Source organism: Venturia canescens, chromosome 8, assembly GCF_019457755.1.
Source record: "Venturia canescens isolate UGA chromosome 8, ASM1945775v1, whole genome shotgun sequence".
NCBI classification, from domain to species: domain Eukaryota; kingdom Metazoa; phylum Arthropoda; class Insecta; order Hymenoptera; family Ichneumonidae; genus Venturia; species Venturia canescens.
Genome location: NC_057428.1, coordinates 1,171,658 through 1,192,507, shown reverse-complemented (window position 1 = coordinate 1,192,507; position 20,850 = coordinate 1,171,658).

The window sequence follows — 20,850 nt, the reverse complement described above, 5'->3', positions numbered from 1 at the left end:
AAATCTTGTTAATTTTTATCGATTTGCACAAAAGTTTATCGGTGATCACCAATTTTCACGTTTATGATGGTTCGGAAACGACATCACTCGATTGTAAGGTGTGATCGCGATTCGCACATCGGAAAGCGATTCAGAACGAAATGTCAGTGAATCTGGTTAATTTGTGTCGATTCACACAAAAGTATATCGGTGATCTCCAATTTTCACGTTTATGAACGTTCGGAAACGACATCACTCGATTGTAATGTATGATCTCGATTCGCACATCGGAAAGCGATTCAGAACGAAATGTCAGTGAATCTTGTCAATTTGTGTCGATTCACACAAAAGTGTATCGGTGATCACCAATTTTCACGTTTATGATGGTTCGGAAACGACATCACTCGATTGTAAGATAGGATCGCGATTCGCACATCGGAAAGCGATTCAGAACGAAATGTCAGTGAATCTGGTTAATTTGTGTCGATTCACACAAAAGTATATCGGTGATCTCCAATTTTCACGTTTATGAACGTTCGGAAACGACATCACTCGATTGTAATGTATGATGATCTCGATTCGCACATCGGAAAAGCGATTCAGAACGAAATTTCAGTGAATCTTGTCAATTTGTGTCGATTCACACAAAAGTGTATCGTTGATCACCTATTTTCATGTTTATGAACGTTCGGAAACGACATTACTCGATCGTAAGGTATGATCTCGAATCGCACGTCGGAAAACTGTTCAGTTCGAAATGTCAGTGAATCTTGTTAATTTTTATCGAATCACACAAAAGTGTGTCGGTGATCACCAATGTTCATGTTTATGATGGTTCGGAAACGACATCACTCGATTGTAAGGTGTGATCGCGATTCGCACATCGGAAAGCGATTTCCAACGAAATGTCAGTGAATCTTGTCAATTTGTGTCGATTCACACCAAAGTGAATCGGTGATAACCAATTTTCATGTTTATTCACGTTCGGAAACGACATCACTCGATTGTAAGGTGTGATCGCGATTCGCACATCGGAAAGCGTTTCAGAACGAAATGTCAGTGAATCTGGTTAATTTGTATCGAATCACACAAAAGTGTGTCGGTGATCACCAATGTTCATGTTTATGATGGTTCGGAAACGACATCACTCGATTGTAAGGTGTGATCGCGATTCGCACATCGGAAAGCGATTCAGAACGAAATGTCAGTGAATCTAGTTAATTTGTGTCGATTCACACAAAAGTATATCGGTGATCTCCAATTTTCACGTTTATGAACGTTCGGAAACGACATCACTCGATTGTAAGGTGTGATCGCGATTCGCACATCGGAAAGCGTTTCAGAACGAAATGTCAGTGAATCTTTTTAATTTGTGTCGATTCACACAAAAATGTATCGGTGATCTCCAATTTTCACGTTTATGAACGTTCTCAAACTACATCACTCGATTGTAAGTTATGATCTCGAATCGCACGTCGGAAAGCTGTTCAGTTCGAATTGTCAGTGAATCTTGTTAATTTTTATCGAATCACACAAAAGTGTGTTGGTGATCACCAATTTTCATGTTTATGAACGTTCGGAAATGACATCACTCGATTGTAAGTTATGATCTCGGATCGCACGTCGGAAAGCTGTTCTGTTCGAAATGTCAGTGAATCTTCTTGATTTGTTGCGATTCTCACAAAAGTATATCGGTGAGCACCAAGTTTCACGTTTATGAACGTTCGGAAATGACATCACTCGATTGTAAGGTATGATCTCGAATCGCACGTCGGAAGGCTGTTCTGTTCGAAATGTGAGTGAATGTTGTTAAATTGTATCGATTCACACAAAAGTTTATCGGTGATCACCAATTTTCAACTTTATGAACGTTCGGAAACGACATCACTCGATTGTAAGGTATGATCTCGAATCGAACGTCGGAAAGCGGTTCAGTTCGAAATGTCAGTGAATCTGGTTAATTTGTGTCGATTCACACAAAAGTATATCGGTGATCTCCAATTTTCACGTTTATGAACGTTCGGAAACGACATCACTCGACTGTAATGTATGATCTCGATTCGCACATCGGAAAGCGATTCAGAACGAAATGTCAGTGAATCTTGTCATTTTCACGTTTATGAACGTTCGGATACGACATAACTCGATTGTTAGTTATGATCTCGAATCGCACGTTGGAAACCGATTCTGTTCGAATTGTCAGTGAATCTTGATAATTTGTAACGATTCTCACAAAAGTTTATTTGTGATCACCAATTGTCATATTTGTAAACGTACAGAAACGACATCGTTCGATTGTCAGTTCCGCTCTCGAATCGCATTTCGGATTGCGATTCTGATAGCAATGTCGGAAAAAATTGTTGATTTGAAACAATTAACACAAAAGATTATCGCTGATTACCTATTTTCATGTTTATGAAAGATTGGAAACGTTCACCGATTAACGTCACATATCAACAATTTTACAGACATTTAGTATCGCAATCCGAAGGGCCATTTGAGATCTGAACTGACAATCGAGCGATGAAAACGTTTCCGAACGTTCATAAACATGAAGATTGTTGATCACCAATAAAATTTTTGTTCAATTCATGACAAATTAACAATATTCAATGACATTTCGATTCGAGATCATAAATTACAATCGAGTGATGTCGTTTCCGAACGTTCATAAACACGAAAATTGGTGATCACCGATACACTTTTGTGTGAATCGACACAAATTAACAAGATTCACTGACATTTCGTTCTGAATCGCTTTCCGATGTGCAAATCGAGATCATACATTACAATCGAGTGATGTCGTTTCCGAACCATCATAAACGTGAAAATTGGTGATCACCGATAAACTTTTGTGTAAATCGATAAAAATTAACGAGATTTACTGACATTTCGAACTGAACAGCTTTCCGACATGCGATTCGAGATCATACCTTACAATCGAGTGATGTCGTTTCCGAACGTTCATAAACATGAAAATTGGTGATCACCGATACACTTTTGTGTGAATCGACACAAATTAACAAGATTCACTGACATTTCGTTCTGAAGCGCTTTCCGATGTGCGAATCGACATCATACCTTACAATCGAGTGATGTCGTTTCCGAACCATCATAAACGTGAAAATTGGTGATCACCGATAAACTTTTGTGTGAATCGATACAATTTAACAACATTCACTCACATTTCGAACAGAACAGCTTTCCGACGTGCGATTCGAGATCATACCATACAATCGAGTGATGTCGTTTCCGAACGTTCATAAACATGAAAATTGGTGATCACCGATACACTTTTGTGTGAATCGACACAAATTAACAAGATTCACTGACATTTCGTTCTGAATCGCTTTCCGATGTGCGAATCGACATCATACCTTACAATCGAGTGATGTCGTTTCCGAACGTGCATAAAGATGCACATTGGTGATCACCGATACACTTTTGTGTGAATCGATAAAAATTAACAAGATTCACTGACATTTCGAACTGAACAGCTTTCCGACGTGCGATTCGAGATCATACGTTACAATCGAGTGATGTCGTTTCCGAACGTTCATAAACATGATTATTGGTGATCACCGATACACTTTTGTGTGAATCGATACAATTTAAAACATTCACTGACATTTCGAACAGAACAGCTTTCCGACGTGCGATTCGAGATCATACCTTACAATCGAGTGATGTCGTTTCCGAACGTTCATAAAGTTGACAATTGGTGATCACCGATAAACTTTTGTGTGAATCGATAAATTTAACAACATTCACTCACATTTCGAACAGAACAGCTTTCCGACGTGCGATTCGAGATCATACCTTACAATCGAGTGATGTCATTTCCGAACGTTCATAAACGTGAAACTTGGTGCTCACCAATACAATTTTGTGAGAATCGCAACAAATCAAGAAGATTCACTGACATTTCGAACAGAACAGCTTTCCGACGTGCGATCCGAGATCATAACTTACAATCGAGTGATGTCATTTCCGAACGTTCATAAACATGAAAATTGGTGATCACCGATACACTTTTGTGTGAATCGATAAAAATTAACAAGATTCAATGACATTTCGAACTGAACAGCTTTTCGACGTGCGATCCGAGATCATACATTACAATCGAATGATGTCGTTTCCGAACGTTCATAAACGTAAAAATTGGTGATCACCGATACACTTTTGTGTGAATCGATACAATTTAGCAACATTCGCTGATATTTCGAACAGAACAGCTTTCCAACGTGCGATTTGAAATCATAAGTTACAATCGAGTGATGTCGTTTCCGAACGTTCATAAACATGAAAATTTGTGATCACCGATACACTTTTGTTCGAATCGATACAAATTAACAAGGTTCCCTGACATTCCGGTATTAATCGCTTTCCGACGTGTAATGATCTCGAATCGAACGTCGGAAATCGATTCAGAACGAAATGTCAGTGAATCTGATTAATTTGTGTCGATTCACACAAAAGTGTATCGGTGATCACCAATTTTCACGATTATGAACGTTCGGAAATGACGTTACTCGATCGTAAGTTATGATCTCGGATTGCACGTCGAAAAGCTGTTCTGTTCGAAATGTCAGTAAATCTTGTTAATTTTTATCGATTTGCACAAAAGTTTATCGGTGATCACCAATTTTCACGTTTATGATGGTTCGGAAACGACATCACTCGATTGTAAGGTGTGATCGCGATTCGCACATCGGAAAGCGATTCAGAACGAAATGTCAGTGAATCTGGTTAATTTGTGTCGATTCACACAAAAGTATATCGGTGATCTCCAATTTTCACGTTTATGAACGTTCGGAAACGACATCACTCGATTGTAATGTATGATGATCTCGATTCGCACATCGGAAAAGCGATTCAGAACGAAATTTCAGTGAATCTTGTCAATTTGTGTCGATTCACACAAAAGTGTATCGTTGATCACCAATTTTCATGTTTATGAACGTTCGGAAACGACATTACTCGATTGTAAGGTATGATCTCGAATCGCACGTCGGAAAGCTGTTCAGTTCGAAATGACAGTGAATCTTGTTAATTTTTATCGAATCACACAAAAGTGTGTCGGTGATCACCAATGTTCATGTTTATGATGGTTCGGAAACGACATCACTCGATTGTAAGGTGTGATCGCGATTCGCACATCGGAAAGCGATTTCCAACGAAATGTCAGTGAATCTTGTCAATTTGTGTCGATTCACACCAAAGTGAATCGGTGATAACCAATTTTCATGTTTATTCACGTTCGGAAACGACATCACTCGATTGTAAGGTGTGATCGCGATTCGCACATCGGAAAGCGTTTCAGAACGAATTGTCAATGAATCTGGTTAATTTGTATCGAATCACACAAAAGTGTGTCGGTGATCACCAATGTTCATGTTTATGATGGTTCGGAAACGACATCACTCGATTGTAAGGTGTGATCGCGATTCGCACATCGGAAAGCGATTTCCAACGAAATGTCAGTGAATCTTGTCAATTTGTGTCGATTCACACAAAAGTGAATCGGTGATCACCAATTTTCATGTTTATTCACGTTCGGAAACGACATCACTCGATTGTAAGGTGTGATCGCGATTCGCACATCGGAAAGCGATTCAGAACGAAATGTCAGTGAATCTGGTTAATTTGTGTCGATTCACACAAGAGTATATCGGTGATCTCCAATTTTCACGTTTATGAACGTTCGGAAACGACATCACTCGATTGTAAGGTGTGATCGCGATTCGCACATCGGAAAGCGTTTCAGAACGAAATGTCAGTGAATCTTTTTAATTTGTGTCGATTCACACAAAAATGTATCGGTGATCTCCAATTTTCACGTTTATGAACGTTCTCAAACTACATCACTCGATTGTAAGTTATGATCTCGAATCGCACGTCGGAAAGCTGTTCAGTTCGAATTGTCAGTGAATCTTGTTAATTTTTATCGAATCACACAAAAGTGTGTTGGTGATCACCAATTTTCATGTTTATGAACGTTCGGAAATGACATCACTCGATTGTAAGTTATGATCTCGGATCGCACGTCGGAAAGCTGTTCTGTTCGAAATGTCAGTGAATCTTCTTGATTTGTTGCGATTCTCACAAAAGTATATCGGTGAGCACCAAGTTTCACGTTTATGAACGTTCGGAAATGACATTACTCGATTGTAAGGTATGATCTCGAATCGCACGTCGGAAGGCTGTTCTGTTCGAAATGTGAGTGAATGTTGTTAAATTGTATCGATTCACACAAAAGTTTATCGGTGATCACCAATTTTCACGATTATGAACGTTCGGAAATGACGTTACTCGATCGTAAGTTATGATCTCGGATTGCACGTCGAAAAGCTGTTCTGTTCGAAATGTCAGTAAATCTTGTTAATTTTTATCGATTTGCACAAAAGTTTATCGGTGATCACCAATTTTCACGTTTATGATGGTTCGGAAACGACATCACTCGATTGTAAGGTGTGATCGCGATTCGCACATCGGAAAGCGATTCAGAACGAAATGTCAGTGAATCTGGTTAATTTGTGTCGATTCACACAAAAGTATATCGGTGATCTCCAATTTTCACGTTTATGGAACGTTCGGAAACGACATCACTCGATTGTAATGTATGATCTCGATTCGCACATCGGAAAGCGATTCAGAACGAAATGTCAGTGAATCTTGTCAATTTGTGTCGATTCACACAAAAGTGTATCGGTGATCACCAATTTTCACGTTTATGATGTTTCGGAAACGACATCACTCGATTGTAAGATGTGATCGCGATTCGCACATCGGAAAGCGATTCAGAACGAAATGTCAGTGAATCTGGTTAATTTGTGTCGATTCACACAAAAGTATATCGGTGATCTCCAATTTTCACGTTTATGAACGTTCGGAAACGACATCACTCGATTGTAATGTATGATGATCTCGATTCGCACATCGGAAAAGCGATTCAGAACGAAATTTCAGTGAATCTTGTCAATTTGTGTCGATTCACACAAAAGTGTATCGTTGATCACCAATTTTCATGTTTATGAACGTTCGGAAACGACATTACTCGATTGTAAGGTATGATCTCGAATCGCACGTCGGAAAGCTGTTCAGTTCGAAATGACAGTGAATCTTGTTAATTTTTATCGAATCACACAAAAGTGTGTCGGTGATCACCAATGTTCATGTTTATGATGGTTCGGAAACGACATCACTCGATTGTAAGGTGTGATCGCGATTCGCACATCGGAAAGCGATTTCCAACGAAATGTCAGTGAATCTTGTCAATTTGTGTCGATTCACACCAAAGTGAATCGGTGATAACCAATTTTCATGTTTATTCACGTTCGGAAACGACATCACTCGATTGTAAGGTGTGATCGCGATTCGCACATCGGAAAGCGTTTCAGAACGAAATGTCAGTGAATCTGGTTAATTTGTATCGAATCACACAAAAGTGTGTCGGTGATCACCAATGTTCATGTTTATGATGGTTCGGAAACGACATCACTCGATTGTAAGGTGTGATCGCGATTCGCACATCGGAAAGCGATTTCCAACGAAATGTCAGTGAATCTTGTCAATTTGTGTCGATTCACACAAAAGTGAATCGGTGATCACCAATTTTCATGTTTATTCACGTTCGGAAACGACATCACTCGATTGTAAGGTGTGATCGCGATTCGCACATCGGAAAGCGATTCAGAACGAAATGTCAGTGAATCTGGTTAATTTGTGACGATTCACACAAGAGTATATCGGTGATCTCCAATTTTCACGTTTATGAACGTTCGGAAACGACATCACTCGATTGTAAGGTGTGATCGCGATTCGCACATCGGAAAGCGTTTCAGAACGAAATGTCAGTGAATCTTTTTAATTTGTGTCGATTCACAAAAAATGTATCGGTGATCTCCAATTTTCACGTTTATGAACGTTCTCAAACTACATCACTCGATTGTAAGTTATGATCTCGAATCGCACGTCGGAAAGCTGTTCAGTTCGAATTGTCAGTGAATCTTGTTAATTTCTATCGAATCACACAAAAGTGTGTTGGTGATCACCAATTTTCATGTTTATGAACGTTCGGAAATGACATCACTCGATTGTAAGTTATGATCTCGGATCGCACGTCGGAAAGCTGTTCTGTTCGAAATGTCAGTGAATCTTCTTGATTTGTTGCGATTCTCACAAAAGTATATCGGTGAGCACCAAGTTTCACGTTTATGAACGTTCGGAAATGACATTACTCGATTGTAAGGTATGATCTCGAATCGCACGTCGGAAGGCTGTTCTGTTCGAAATGTGAGTGAATGTTGTTAAATTGTATCGATTCACACAAAAGTTTATCGGTGATCACCAATTTTCACGATTATGAACGTTCGGAAATGACGTTACTCGATCGTAAGTTATGATCTCGGATTGCACGTCGAAAAGCTGTTCTGTTCGAAATGTCAGTAAATCTTGTTAATTTTTATCGATTTGCACAAAAGTTTATCGGTGATCACCAATTTTCACGTTTATGATGGTTCGGAAACGACATCACTCGATTGTAAGGTGTGATCGCGATTCGCACATCGGAAAGCGATTCAGAACGAAATGTCAGTGAATCTGGTTAATTTGTGTCGATTCACACAAAAGTATATCGGTGATCTCCAATTTTCACGTTTATGGAACGTTCGGAAACGACATCACTCGATTGTAATGTATGATCTCGATTCGCACATCGGAAAGCGATTCAGAACGAAATGTCAGTGAATCTTGTCAATTTGTGTCGATTCACACAAAAGTGTATCGGTGATCACCAATTTTCACGTTTATGATGGTTCGGAAACGACATCACTCGATTGTAAGATGTGATCGCGATTCGCACATCGGAAAGCGATTCAGAACGAAATGTCAGTGAATCTGGTTAATTTGTGTCGATTCACACAAAAGTATATCGGTGATCTCCAATTTTCACGTTTATGAACGTTCGGAAACGACATCACTCGATTGTAATGTATGATGATCTCGATTCGCACATCGGAAAAGCGATTCAGAACGAAATTTCAGTGAATCTTGTCAATTTGTGTCGATTCACACAAAAGTGTATCGTTGATCACCAATTTTCATGTTTATGAACGTTCGGAAACGACATTACTCGATTGTAAGGTATGATCTCGAATCGCACGTCGGAAAGCTGTTCAGTTCGAAATGACAGTGAATCTTGTTAATTTTTATCGAATCACACAAAAGTGTGTCGGTGATCACCAATGTTCATGTTTATGATGGTTCGGAAACGACATCACTCGATTGTAAGGTGTGATCGCGATTCGCACATCGGAAAGCGATTTCCAACGAAATGTCAGTGAATCTTGTCAATTTGTGTCGATTCACACCAAAGTGAATCGGTGATAACCAATTTTCATGTTTATTCACGTTCGGAAACGACATCACTCGATTGTAAGGTGTGATCGCGATTCGCACATCGGAAAGCGTTTCAGAACGAAATGTCAGTGAATCTGGTTAATTTGTGTCGATTCACACAAGAGTATATCGGTGATCTCCAATTTTCACGTTTATGAACGTTCGGAAACGACATCACTCGATTGTAAGGTGTGATCGCGATTCGCACATCGGAAAGCGATTTCCAACGAAATGTCAGTGAATCTTGTCAATTTGTGTCGATTCACACAAAAGTGAATCGGTGATCACCAATTTTCATGTTTATTCACGTTCGGAAACGACATCACTCGATTGTAAGGTGTGATCGCGATTCGCACATCGGAAAGCGATTCAGAACGAAATGTCAGTGAATCTGGTTAATTTGTGTCGATTCACACAAGAGTATATCGGTGATCTCCAATTTTCACGTTTATGAACGTTCGGAAACGACATCACTCGATTGTAAGGTGTGATCGCGATTCGCACATCGGAAAGCGTTTCAGAACGAAATGTCAGTGAATCTTTTTAATTTGTGTCGATTCACACAAAAATGTATCGGTGATCTCCAATTTTCACGTTTATGAACGTTCTCAAACTACATCACTCGATTGTAAGTTATGATCTCGAATCGCACGTCGGAAAGCTGTTCAGTTCGAATTGTCAGTGAATCTTGTTAATTTTTATCGAATCACACAAAAGTGTGTTGGTGATCACCAATTTTCATGTTTATGAACGTTCGGAAATGACATCACTCGATTGTAAGTTATGATCTCGGATCGCACGTCGGAAAGCTGTTCTGTTCGAAATGTCAGTGAATCTTCTTGATTTGTTGCGATTCTCACAAAAGTATATCGGTGAGCACCAAGTTTCACGTTTATGAACGTTCGGAAATGACATCACTCGATTGTAAGGTATGATCTCGAATCGCACGTCGGAAGGCTGTTCTGTTCGAAATGTGAGTGAATGTTGTTAAATTGTATCGATTCACACAAAAGTTTATCGGTGATCACCAATTTTCAACTTTATGAACGTTCGGAAACGACATCACTCGATTGTAAGGTATGATCTCGAATCGAACGTCGGAAAGCGGTTCAGTTCGAAATGTCAGTGAATCTGTTTAATTTGTGTCGATTCACACAAAAGTATATCGGTGATCTCCAATTTTCACGTTTATGAACGTTCGGAAACGACATCACTCGACTGTAATGTATGATCTCGATTCGCACATCGGAAAGCGATTCAGAACGAAATGTCAGTGAATCTTGTCATTTTCACGTTTATGAACGTTCGGATACGACATAACTCGATTGTTAGTTATGATCTCGAATCGCACGTTGGAAACCGATTCTGTTCGAATTGTCAGTGAATCTTGATAATTTGTAACGATTCTCACAAAAGTTTATTTGTGATCACCAATTGTCATATTTGTAAACGTACAGAAACGACATCGTTCGATTGTCAGTTCCGCTCTCGAATCGCATTTCGGATTGCGATTCTGATAGCAATGTCGGAAAAAATTGTTGATTTGAAACGATTAACACAAAAGATTATCGCTGATTACCTATTTTCATGTTTATGAAAGATTGGAAACGTTCACCGATTAACGTCACATATCAACAATTTTACAGACATTTAGTATCGCAATCCGAAGGGCCATTTGAGATCTGAACTGACAATCGAGCGATGAAACCGTTTCCGAGCGTTCATAAACATGAAGATTGTTGATCACCAATAAAATTTTTGTTCAATTCATGACAAATTAACAATATTCAATGACATTTCGATTCGAGATCATAAATTACAATCGAGTGATGTCGTTTCCGAACGTGCATAAACATGCACATTGGTGATCACCGATACACTTTTGTGTGAATCGATAAAAATTAACAAGATTCACTGACATTTCGATCTGAACAGCTTTCCGACGTGCGATTCGAGATCATACATTACAATCGAGTGATGTCGTTTCCGAACGTTCATAAACACGAAAATTGGTGATCACCGATACACTTTTGTGTGAATCGACACAAATTAACAAGATTCACTGACATTTCGTTCTGAATCGCTTTCCGATGTGCAAATCGAGATCATACATTACAATCGAGTGATGTCGTTTCCGAACCATCATAAACGTGAAAATTGGTGATCACCGATAAACTTTTGTGTGAATCGATACAATTTAACAACATTCACTCACATTTCGAACAGAGCAGCTTTCCGACGTGCGATTCGAGATCATACCATACAATCGAGTGATGTCGTTTCCGAACGTTCATAAACATGAAAATTGGTGATCACCGATACACTTTTGTGTGAATCGACACAAATTAACAAGATTCACTGACATTTCGTTCTGAATCGCTTTCCGATGTGCGAATCGACATCATACCTTACAATCGAGTGATGTCGTTTCCGAACGTGCATAAACATGCACATTGGTGATCACCGATACACTTTTGTGTGAATCGATAAAAATTAACAAGATTCACTGACATTTCGAACTGAACAGCTTTCCGACGTGCGATTCGAGATCATACGTTACAATCGAGTGATGTCGTTTCCGAACGTTCATAAACATGATTATTGGTGATCACCGATACACTTTTGTGTGAATCGATACAATTTAAAACATTCACTGACATTTCGAACAGAACAGCTTTCCGACGTGCGATTCGAGATCATACCTTACAATCGAGTGATGTCGTTTCCGAACGTTCATAAAGTTGACAATTGGTGATCACCGATAAACTTTTGTGTGAATCGATAAATTTAACAACATTCACTCACATTTCGAACAGAACAGCTTTCCGACGTGCGATTCGAGATCATACCTTACAATCGAGTGATGTCATTTCCGAACGTTCATAAACGTGAAACTTGGTGCTCACCAATACACTTTTGTGAGAATCGCAACAAATCAAGAAGATTCACTGACATTTCGAACAGAACAGCTTTCCGACGTGCGATCCGAGATCATAACTTACAATCGAGTGATGTCATTTCCGAACGTTCATAAACATGAAAATTGGTGATCACCGATACACTTTTGTGTGAATCGATAAAAATTAACAAGATTCAATGACATTTCGAACTGAACAGCTTTTCGACGTGCGATCCGAGATCATACATTACAATCGAATGATGTCGTTTCCGAACGTTCATAAACGTAAAAATTGGTGATCACCGATACACTTTTGTGTGAATCGATACAATTTAGCAACATTCGCTGATATTTCGAACAGAACAGCTTTCCAACGTGCGATTTGAAATCATAAGTTACAATCGAGTGATGTCGTTTCCGAACGTTCATAAACATGAAAATTTGTGATCACCGATACACTTTTGTTCGAATCGATACAAATTAACAAGGTTCCCTGACATTCCGGTCTTAATCGCTTTCCGACGTGTAATGATCTCGAATCGAACGTCGGAAATCGATTCAGAACGAAATGTCAGTGAATCTGATTAATTTGTGTCGATTCACACAAAAGTGTATCGGTGATCACCAATTTTCACGATTATGAACGTTCGGAAATGACGTTACTCGATCGTAAGTTATGATCTCGGATTGCACGTCGAAAAGCTGTTCTGTTCGAAATTTCAGTAAATCTTGTTAATTTTTATCGATTTGCACAAAAGTTTATCGGTGATCACCAATTTTCACGTTTATGATGGTTCGGAAACGACATCACTCGATTGTAAGGTGTGATCGCGATTCGCACATCGGAAAGCGATTCAGAACGAAATGTCAGTGAATCTGGTTAATTTGTGTCGATTCACACAAAAGTATATCGGTGATCTCCAATTTTCACGTTTATGAACGTTCGGAAACGACATCACTCGATTGTAAGATGTGATCGCGATTCGCACATCGGAAAGCGATTCAGAACGAAATGTCAGTGAATCTGGTTAATTTGTGTCGATTCACACAAAAGTATATCGGTGATCTCCAATTTTCACGTTTATGAACGTTCGGAAACGACATCACTCGATTGTAATGTATGATGATCTCGATTCGCACATCGGAAAAGCGATTCAGAACGAAATTTCAGTGAATCTTGTCAATTTGTGTCGATTCACACAAAAGTGTATCGTTGATCACCAATTTTCATGTTTATGAACGTTCGGAAACGACATTACTCGATTGTAAGGTATGATCTCGAATCGCACGTCGGAAAGCTGTTCAGTTCGAAATGTCAGTGAATCTTGTTAATTTTTATCGAATCACACAAAAGTGTGTCGGTGATCACCAATGTTCATGTTTATGATGGTTCGGAAACGACATCACTCGATTGTAAGGTGTGATCGCGATTCGCACATCGGAAAGCGATTTCCAACGAAATGTCAGTGAATCTTGTCAATTTGTGTCGATTCACACCAAAGTGAATCGGTGATAACCAATTTTCATGTTTATTCACGTTCGGAAACGACATCACTCGATTGTAAGGTGTGATCGCGATTCGCACATCGGAAAGCGTTTCAGAACGAAATGTCAGTGAATCTGGTTAATTTGTATCGAATCACACAAAAGTGTGTCGGTGATCACCAATGTTCATGTTTATGATGGTTCGGAAACGACATCACTCGATTGTAAGGTGTGATCGCGATTCGCACATCGGAAAGCGATTTCCAACGAAATGTCAGTGAATCTTGTCAATTTGTGTCGATTCACACAAAAGTGAATCGGTGATCACCAATTTTCATGTTTAATCACGTTCGGAAACGACATCACTCGATTGTAAGGTGTGATCGCGATTCGCACATCGGAAAGCGATTCAGAACGAAATGTCAGTGAATCTGGTTAATTTGTGTCGATTCACACAAGAGTATATCGGTGATCTCCAATTTTCACGTTTATGAACGTTCGGAAACGACATCACTCGATTGTAAGGTGTGATCGCGATTCGCACATCGGAAAGCGTTTCAGAACGAAATGTCAGTGAATCTTTTTAATTTGTGTCGATTCACACAAAAATGTATCGGTGATCTCCAATTTTCACGTTTATGAACGTTCTCAAACTACATCACTCGATTGTAAGTTATGATCTCGAATCGCACGTCGGAAAGCTGTTCAGTTCGAATTGTCAGTGAATCTTGTTAATTTTTATCGAATCACACAAAAGTGTGTTGGTGATCACCAATTTTCATGTTTATGAACGTTCGGAAATGACATCACTCGATTGTAAGTTATGATCTCGGATCGCACGTCGGAAAGCTGTTCTGTTCGAAATGTCAGTGAATCTTCTTGATTTGTTGCGATTCTCACAAAAGTATATCGGTGAGCACCAAGTTTCACGTTTATGAACGTTCGGAAATGACATCACTCGATTGTAAGGTATGATCTCGAATCGCACGTCGGAAGGCTGTTCTGTTCGAAATGTGAGTGAATGTTGTTAAATTGTATCGATTCACACAAAAGTTTATCGGTGATCACCAATTTTCAACTTTATGAACGTTCGGAAACGACATCACTCGATTGTAAGGTATGATCTCGAATCGAACGTCGGAAAGCGGTTCAGTTCGAAATGTCAGTGAATCTGGTTAATTTGTGTCGATTCACACAAAAGTATATCGGTGATCTCCAATTTTCACGTTTATGAACGTTCGGAAACGACATCACTCGACTGTAATGTATGATCTCGATTCGCACATCGGAAAGCGATTCAGAACGAAATGTCAGTGAATCTTGTCATTTTCACGTTTATGAACGTTCGGATACGACATAACTCGATTGTTAGTTATGATCTCGAATCGCACGTTGGATACCGATTCTGTTCGAATTGTCAGTGAATCTTGATAATTTGTAACGATTCTCACAAAAGTTTATTTGTGATCACCAATTGTCATATTTGTAAACGTACAGAAACGACATCGTTCGATTGTCAGTTCCGCTCTCGAATCGCATTTCGGATTGCGATTCTGATAGCAATGTCGGAAAAAATTGTTGATTTGAAACGATTAACCCAAAAGATTATCGCTGATTACCTATTTTCATGTTTATGAAAGATTGGAAACGTTCACCGATTAACGTCACATATCAACAATTTTACAGACATTTAGTATCGCAATCCGAAGGGCCATTTGAGATCTGAACTGACAATCGAGCGATGAAAACGTTTCCGAGCGTTCATAAACATGAAGATTGTTGATCACCAATAAAATTTTTGTTCAATTCATGACAAATTAACAATATTCAATGACATTTCGATTCGAGATCATAAATTACAATCGAGTGATGTCGTTTCCGAACGTTCATAAACACGAAAATTGGTGATCACCGATACACTTTTGTGTGAATCGACACAAATTAACAAGATTCACTGACATTTCGTTCTGAATCGCTTTCCGATGTGCAAATCGAGATCATACATTACAATCGAGTGATGTCGTTTCCGAACCATCATAAACGTGAAAATTGGTGATCACCGATAAACTTTTGTGTAAATCGATAAAAATTAACGAGATTTACTGACATTTCGAACTGAACAGCTTTCCGACATGCGATTCGAGATCATACCTTACAATCGAGTGATGTCGTTTCCGAACGTTCATAAACATGAAAATTGGTGATCACCGATACACTTTTGTGTGAATCGACACAAATTAACAAGATTCACTGACATTTCGTTCTGAATCGCTTTCCGATGTGCGAATCGACATCATACCTTACAATCGAGTGATGTCGTTTCCGAACGTGCATAAACATGCACATTGGTGATCACCGATACACTTTTGTGTGAATCGATAAAAATTAACAAGATTCACTGACATTTCGAACTGAACAGCTTTCCGACGTGCGATTCGAGATCATACATTACAATCGAGTGATGTCGTTTCCGAACGTTCATAAACACGAAAATTGGTGATCACCGATACACTTTTGTGTGAATCGACACAAATTAACAAGATTCACTGACATTTCGTTCTGAATCGCTTTCCGATGTGCAAATCGAGATCATACATTACAATCGAGTGATGTCGTTTCCGAACCATCATAAACGTGAAAATTGGTGATCACCGATAAACTTTTGTGTGAATCGATACAATTTAACAACATTCACTCACATTTCGAACAGAACAGCTTTCCGACGTGCGATTCGAGATCATACCATACAATCGAGTGATGTCGTTTCCGAACGTTCATAAACATGAAAATTGGTGATCACCGATACACTTTTGTGTGAATCGACACAAATTAACAAGATTCACTGACATTTCGTTCTGAATCGCTTTCCGATGTGCGAATCGACATCATACCTTACAATCGAGTGATGTCGTTTCCGAACGTGCATAAACATGGACATTGGTGATCACCGATACACTTTTGTGTGAATCGATAAAAATTAACAAGATTCACTGACATTTCGAACTGAACAGCTTTCCGACGTGCGATTCGAGATCATACGTTACAATCGAGTGATGTCGTTTCCGAACGTTCATAAACATGATTATTGGTGATCACCGATACACTTTTGTGTGAATCGATACAATTTAAAACATTCACTGACATTTCGAACAGAACAGCTTTCCGACGTGCGATTCGAGATCATACCTTACAATCGAGTGATGTCGTTTCCGAACGTTCATAAAGTTGACAATTGGTGATCACCGATAAACTTTTGTGTGAATCGATAAATTTAACAACATTCACTCACATTTCGAACAGAACAGCTTTCCGACGTGCGATTCGAGATCATACCTTACAATCGAGTGATGTCATTTCCGAACGTTCATAAACGTGAAACTTGGTGCTCACCAATACACTTTTGTGAGAATCGCAACAAATCAAGAAGATTCACTGACATTTCGAACAGAACAGCTTTCCGACGTGCGATCCGAGATCATAACTTACAATCGAGTGATGTCATTTCCGAACGTTCATAAACATGAAAATTGGTGATCACCGATACACTTTTGTGTGAATCGATAAAAATTAACAAGATTCAATGACATTTCGAACTGAACAGCTTTTCGACGTGCGATCCGAGATCATACATTACAATCGAATGATGTCGTTTCCGAACGTTCATAAACGTAAAAATTGGTGATCACCGATACACTTTTGTGTGAATCGATACAATTTAGCAACATTCGCTGATATTTCGAACAGAACAGCTTTCCAACGTGCGATTTGAAATCATAAGTTACAATCGAGTGATGTCGTTTCCGAACGTTCATAAACATGAAAATTTGTGATCACCGATACACTTTTGTTCGAATCGATACAAATTAACAAGGTTCCCTGACATTCCGGTCTTAATCGCTTTCCGACGTGTAATGATCTCGAATCGAACGTCGGAAATCGATTCAGAACGAAATGTCAGTGAATCTGATTAATTTGTGTCGATTCACACAAAAGTGTATCGGTGATCACCAATTTTCACGATTATGAACGTTCGGAAATGACGTTACTCGATCGTAAGTTATGATCTCGGATTGCACGTCGAAAAGCTGTTCTGTTCGAAATGTCAGTAAATCTTGTTAATTTTTATCGATTTGCACAAAAGTTTATCGGTGATCACCAATTTTCACGTTTATGATGGTTCGGAAACGACATCACTCGATTGTAAGGTGTGATCGCGATTCGCACATCGGAAAGCGTTTCAGAACGAAATGTCAGTGAATCTGGTTAATTTGTATCGAATCACACAAAAGTGTGTCGGTGATCACCAATGTTCATGTTTATGATGGTTCGGAAACGACATCACTCGATTGTAAGGTGTGATCGCGATTCGCACATCGGAAAGCGATTTCCAACGAAATGTCAGTGAATCTTGTCAATTTGTGTCGATTCACACAAAAGTGAATCGGTGATCACCAATTTTCATGTTTATTCACGTTCGGAAACGACATCACTCGATTGTAAGGTGTGATCGCGATTCGCACATCGGAAAGCGATTCAGAACGAAATGTCAGTGAATCTGGTTAATTTGTGTCGATTCACACAAAAGTATATCGGTGATCTCCAATTTTCACGTTTATGAACGTTCGGAAACGACATCACTCGATTGTAAGGTGTGATCGCGATTCGCACATCGGAAAGCGTTTCAGAACGAAATGTCAGTGAATCTTTTTAATTTGTGTCGATTCACACAAAAATGTATCGGTGATCTCCAATTTTCACGTTTATGAACGTTCTCAAACTACATCACTCGATTGTAAGTTATGATCTCGAATCGCATATCGGAAAGCTGTTCAGTTCGAATTGTCAGTGAATCTTGTTAATTTTTATCGAATCACACAAAAGTGTGTTGGTGATCACCAATTTTCATGTTTATGAACGTTCGGAAATGACATCACTCGATTGTAAGTTATGATCTCGGATCGCACGTCGGAAAGCTGTTCTGTTCGAAATGTCAGTGAATCTTCTTGATTTGTTGCGATTCTCACAAAAGTATATCGGTGAGCACCAAGTTTCACGTTTATGAACGTTCGGAAATGACATCACTCGATTGTAAGGTATGATCTCGAATCGCACGTCGGAAGGCTGTTCTGTTCGAAATGTGAGTGAATGTTGTTAAATTGTATCGATTCACACAAAAGTTTATCGGTGATCACCAATTTTCAACTTTATGAACGTTCGGAAACGACATCACTCGATTGTAAGGTATGATCTCGAATCGAACGTCGGAAAGCGGTTCAGTTCGAAATGTCAGTGAATCTGGTTAATTTGTGTCGATTCACACAAAAGTATATCGGTGATCTCCAATTTTCACGTTTATGAACGTTCGGAAACGACATCACTCGACTGTAATGTATGATCTCGATTCGCACATCGGAAAGCGATTCAGAACGAAATGTCAGTGAATCTTGTCATTTTCACGTTTATGAACGTTCGGATACGACATAACTCGATTGTTAGTTATGATCTCGAATCGCACGTTGGAAACCGATTCTGTTCGAATTGTCAGTGAATCTTGATAATTTGTAACGATTCTCACAAAAGTTTATTTGTGATCACCAATTGTCATATTTGTAAACGTACAGAAACGACATCGTTCGATTGTCAGTTCCGCTCTCGAATCGCATTTCGGATTGCGATTCTGATAGCAATGTCGGAAAAAATTGTTGATTTGAAACAATTAACACAAAAGATTATCGCTGATTACCTATTTTCATGTTTATGAAAGATTGGAAACGTTCACCGATTAACGTCACATATCAACAATTTTACAGACATTTAGTATCGCAATCCGAAGGGCCATTTGAGATCTGAACTGACAATCGAGCGATGAAAACGTTTCCGAACGTTCATAAACATGAAGATTGTTGATCACCAATAAAATTTTTGTTCAATTCATGACAAATTAACAATATTCAATGACATTTCGATTCGAGATCATAAATTACAATCGAGTGATGTCCTTTCCGAACGTTCATAAACACGAAAATTGGTGATCACCGATACACTTTTGTGTGAATCGACACAAATTAACAAGATTCACTGACATTTCGTTCTGAATCGCTTTCCGATGTGCAAATCGAGATCATACATTACAATCGAGTGATGTCGTTTCCGAACCATCATAAACGTGAAAATTGGTGATCACCGATAAACTTTTGTGTAAATCGATAAAAATTAACGAGATTTACTGACATTTCGAACTGAACAGCTTTCCGACATGCGATTCGAGATCATACCTTACAATCGAGTGATGTCGTTTCCGAACGTTCATAAACATGAAAATTGGTGATCACCGATACACTTTTGTGTGAATCGACACAAATTAACAAGATTCACTGACATTTCGTTCTGTAGCGCTTTCCGATGTGCGAATCGACATCATACCTTACAATCGAGTGATGTCGTTTCCGAACCATCATAAACGTGAAAATTGGTGATCACCGATAAACTTTTGTGTGAATCGATACAATTTAACAACATTCACTCACATTTCGAACAGAACAGCTTTCCGACATGCGATTCGAGATCATACCTTACAATCGAGTGATGTCGTTTCCGAACGTTCATAAACATGAAAATTGGTGATCACCGATACACTTTTGTGTGAATCGACACAAATTAACAAGATTCACTGACATTTCGTTCTGAATCGCTTTCCGATGTGCAAATCGAGATCATACATTACAATCGAGTGATGTCGTTTCCGAACCATCATAAACGTGAAAATTGGTGATCACCGATAAACTTTTGTGTAAATCGATAAAAATTAACGAGATTTACTGACATTTCGAACTGAACAGCTTTCCGACATGCGATTCGAGATCATACCTTACAATCGAGTGATGTCGTTTCCGAACGTTCATAAACATGAAAATTGGTGATCACCGATACACTTTTGTGTGAATCGACACAAATTAACAAGATTCACTGACATTTCGTTCTGTAGCGCTTTCCGATGTGCGAATCGACATCATACCTTACAATCGAGTGATGTCGTTTCCGAACCATCATAAACGTGAAAATTGGTGATCACCGATAAACTTTTGTGT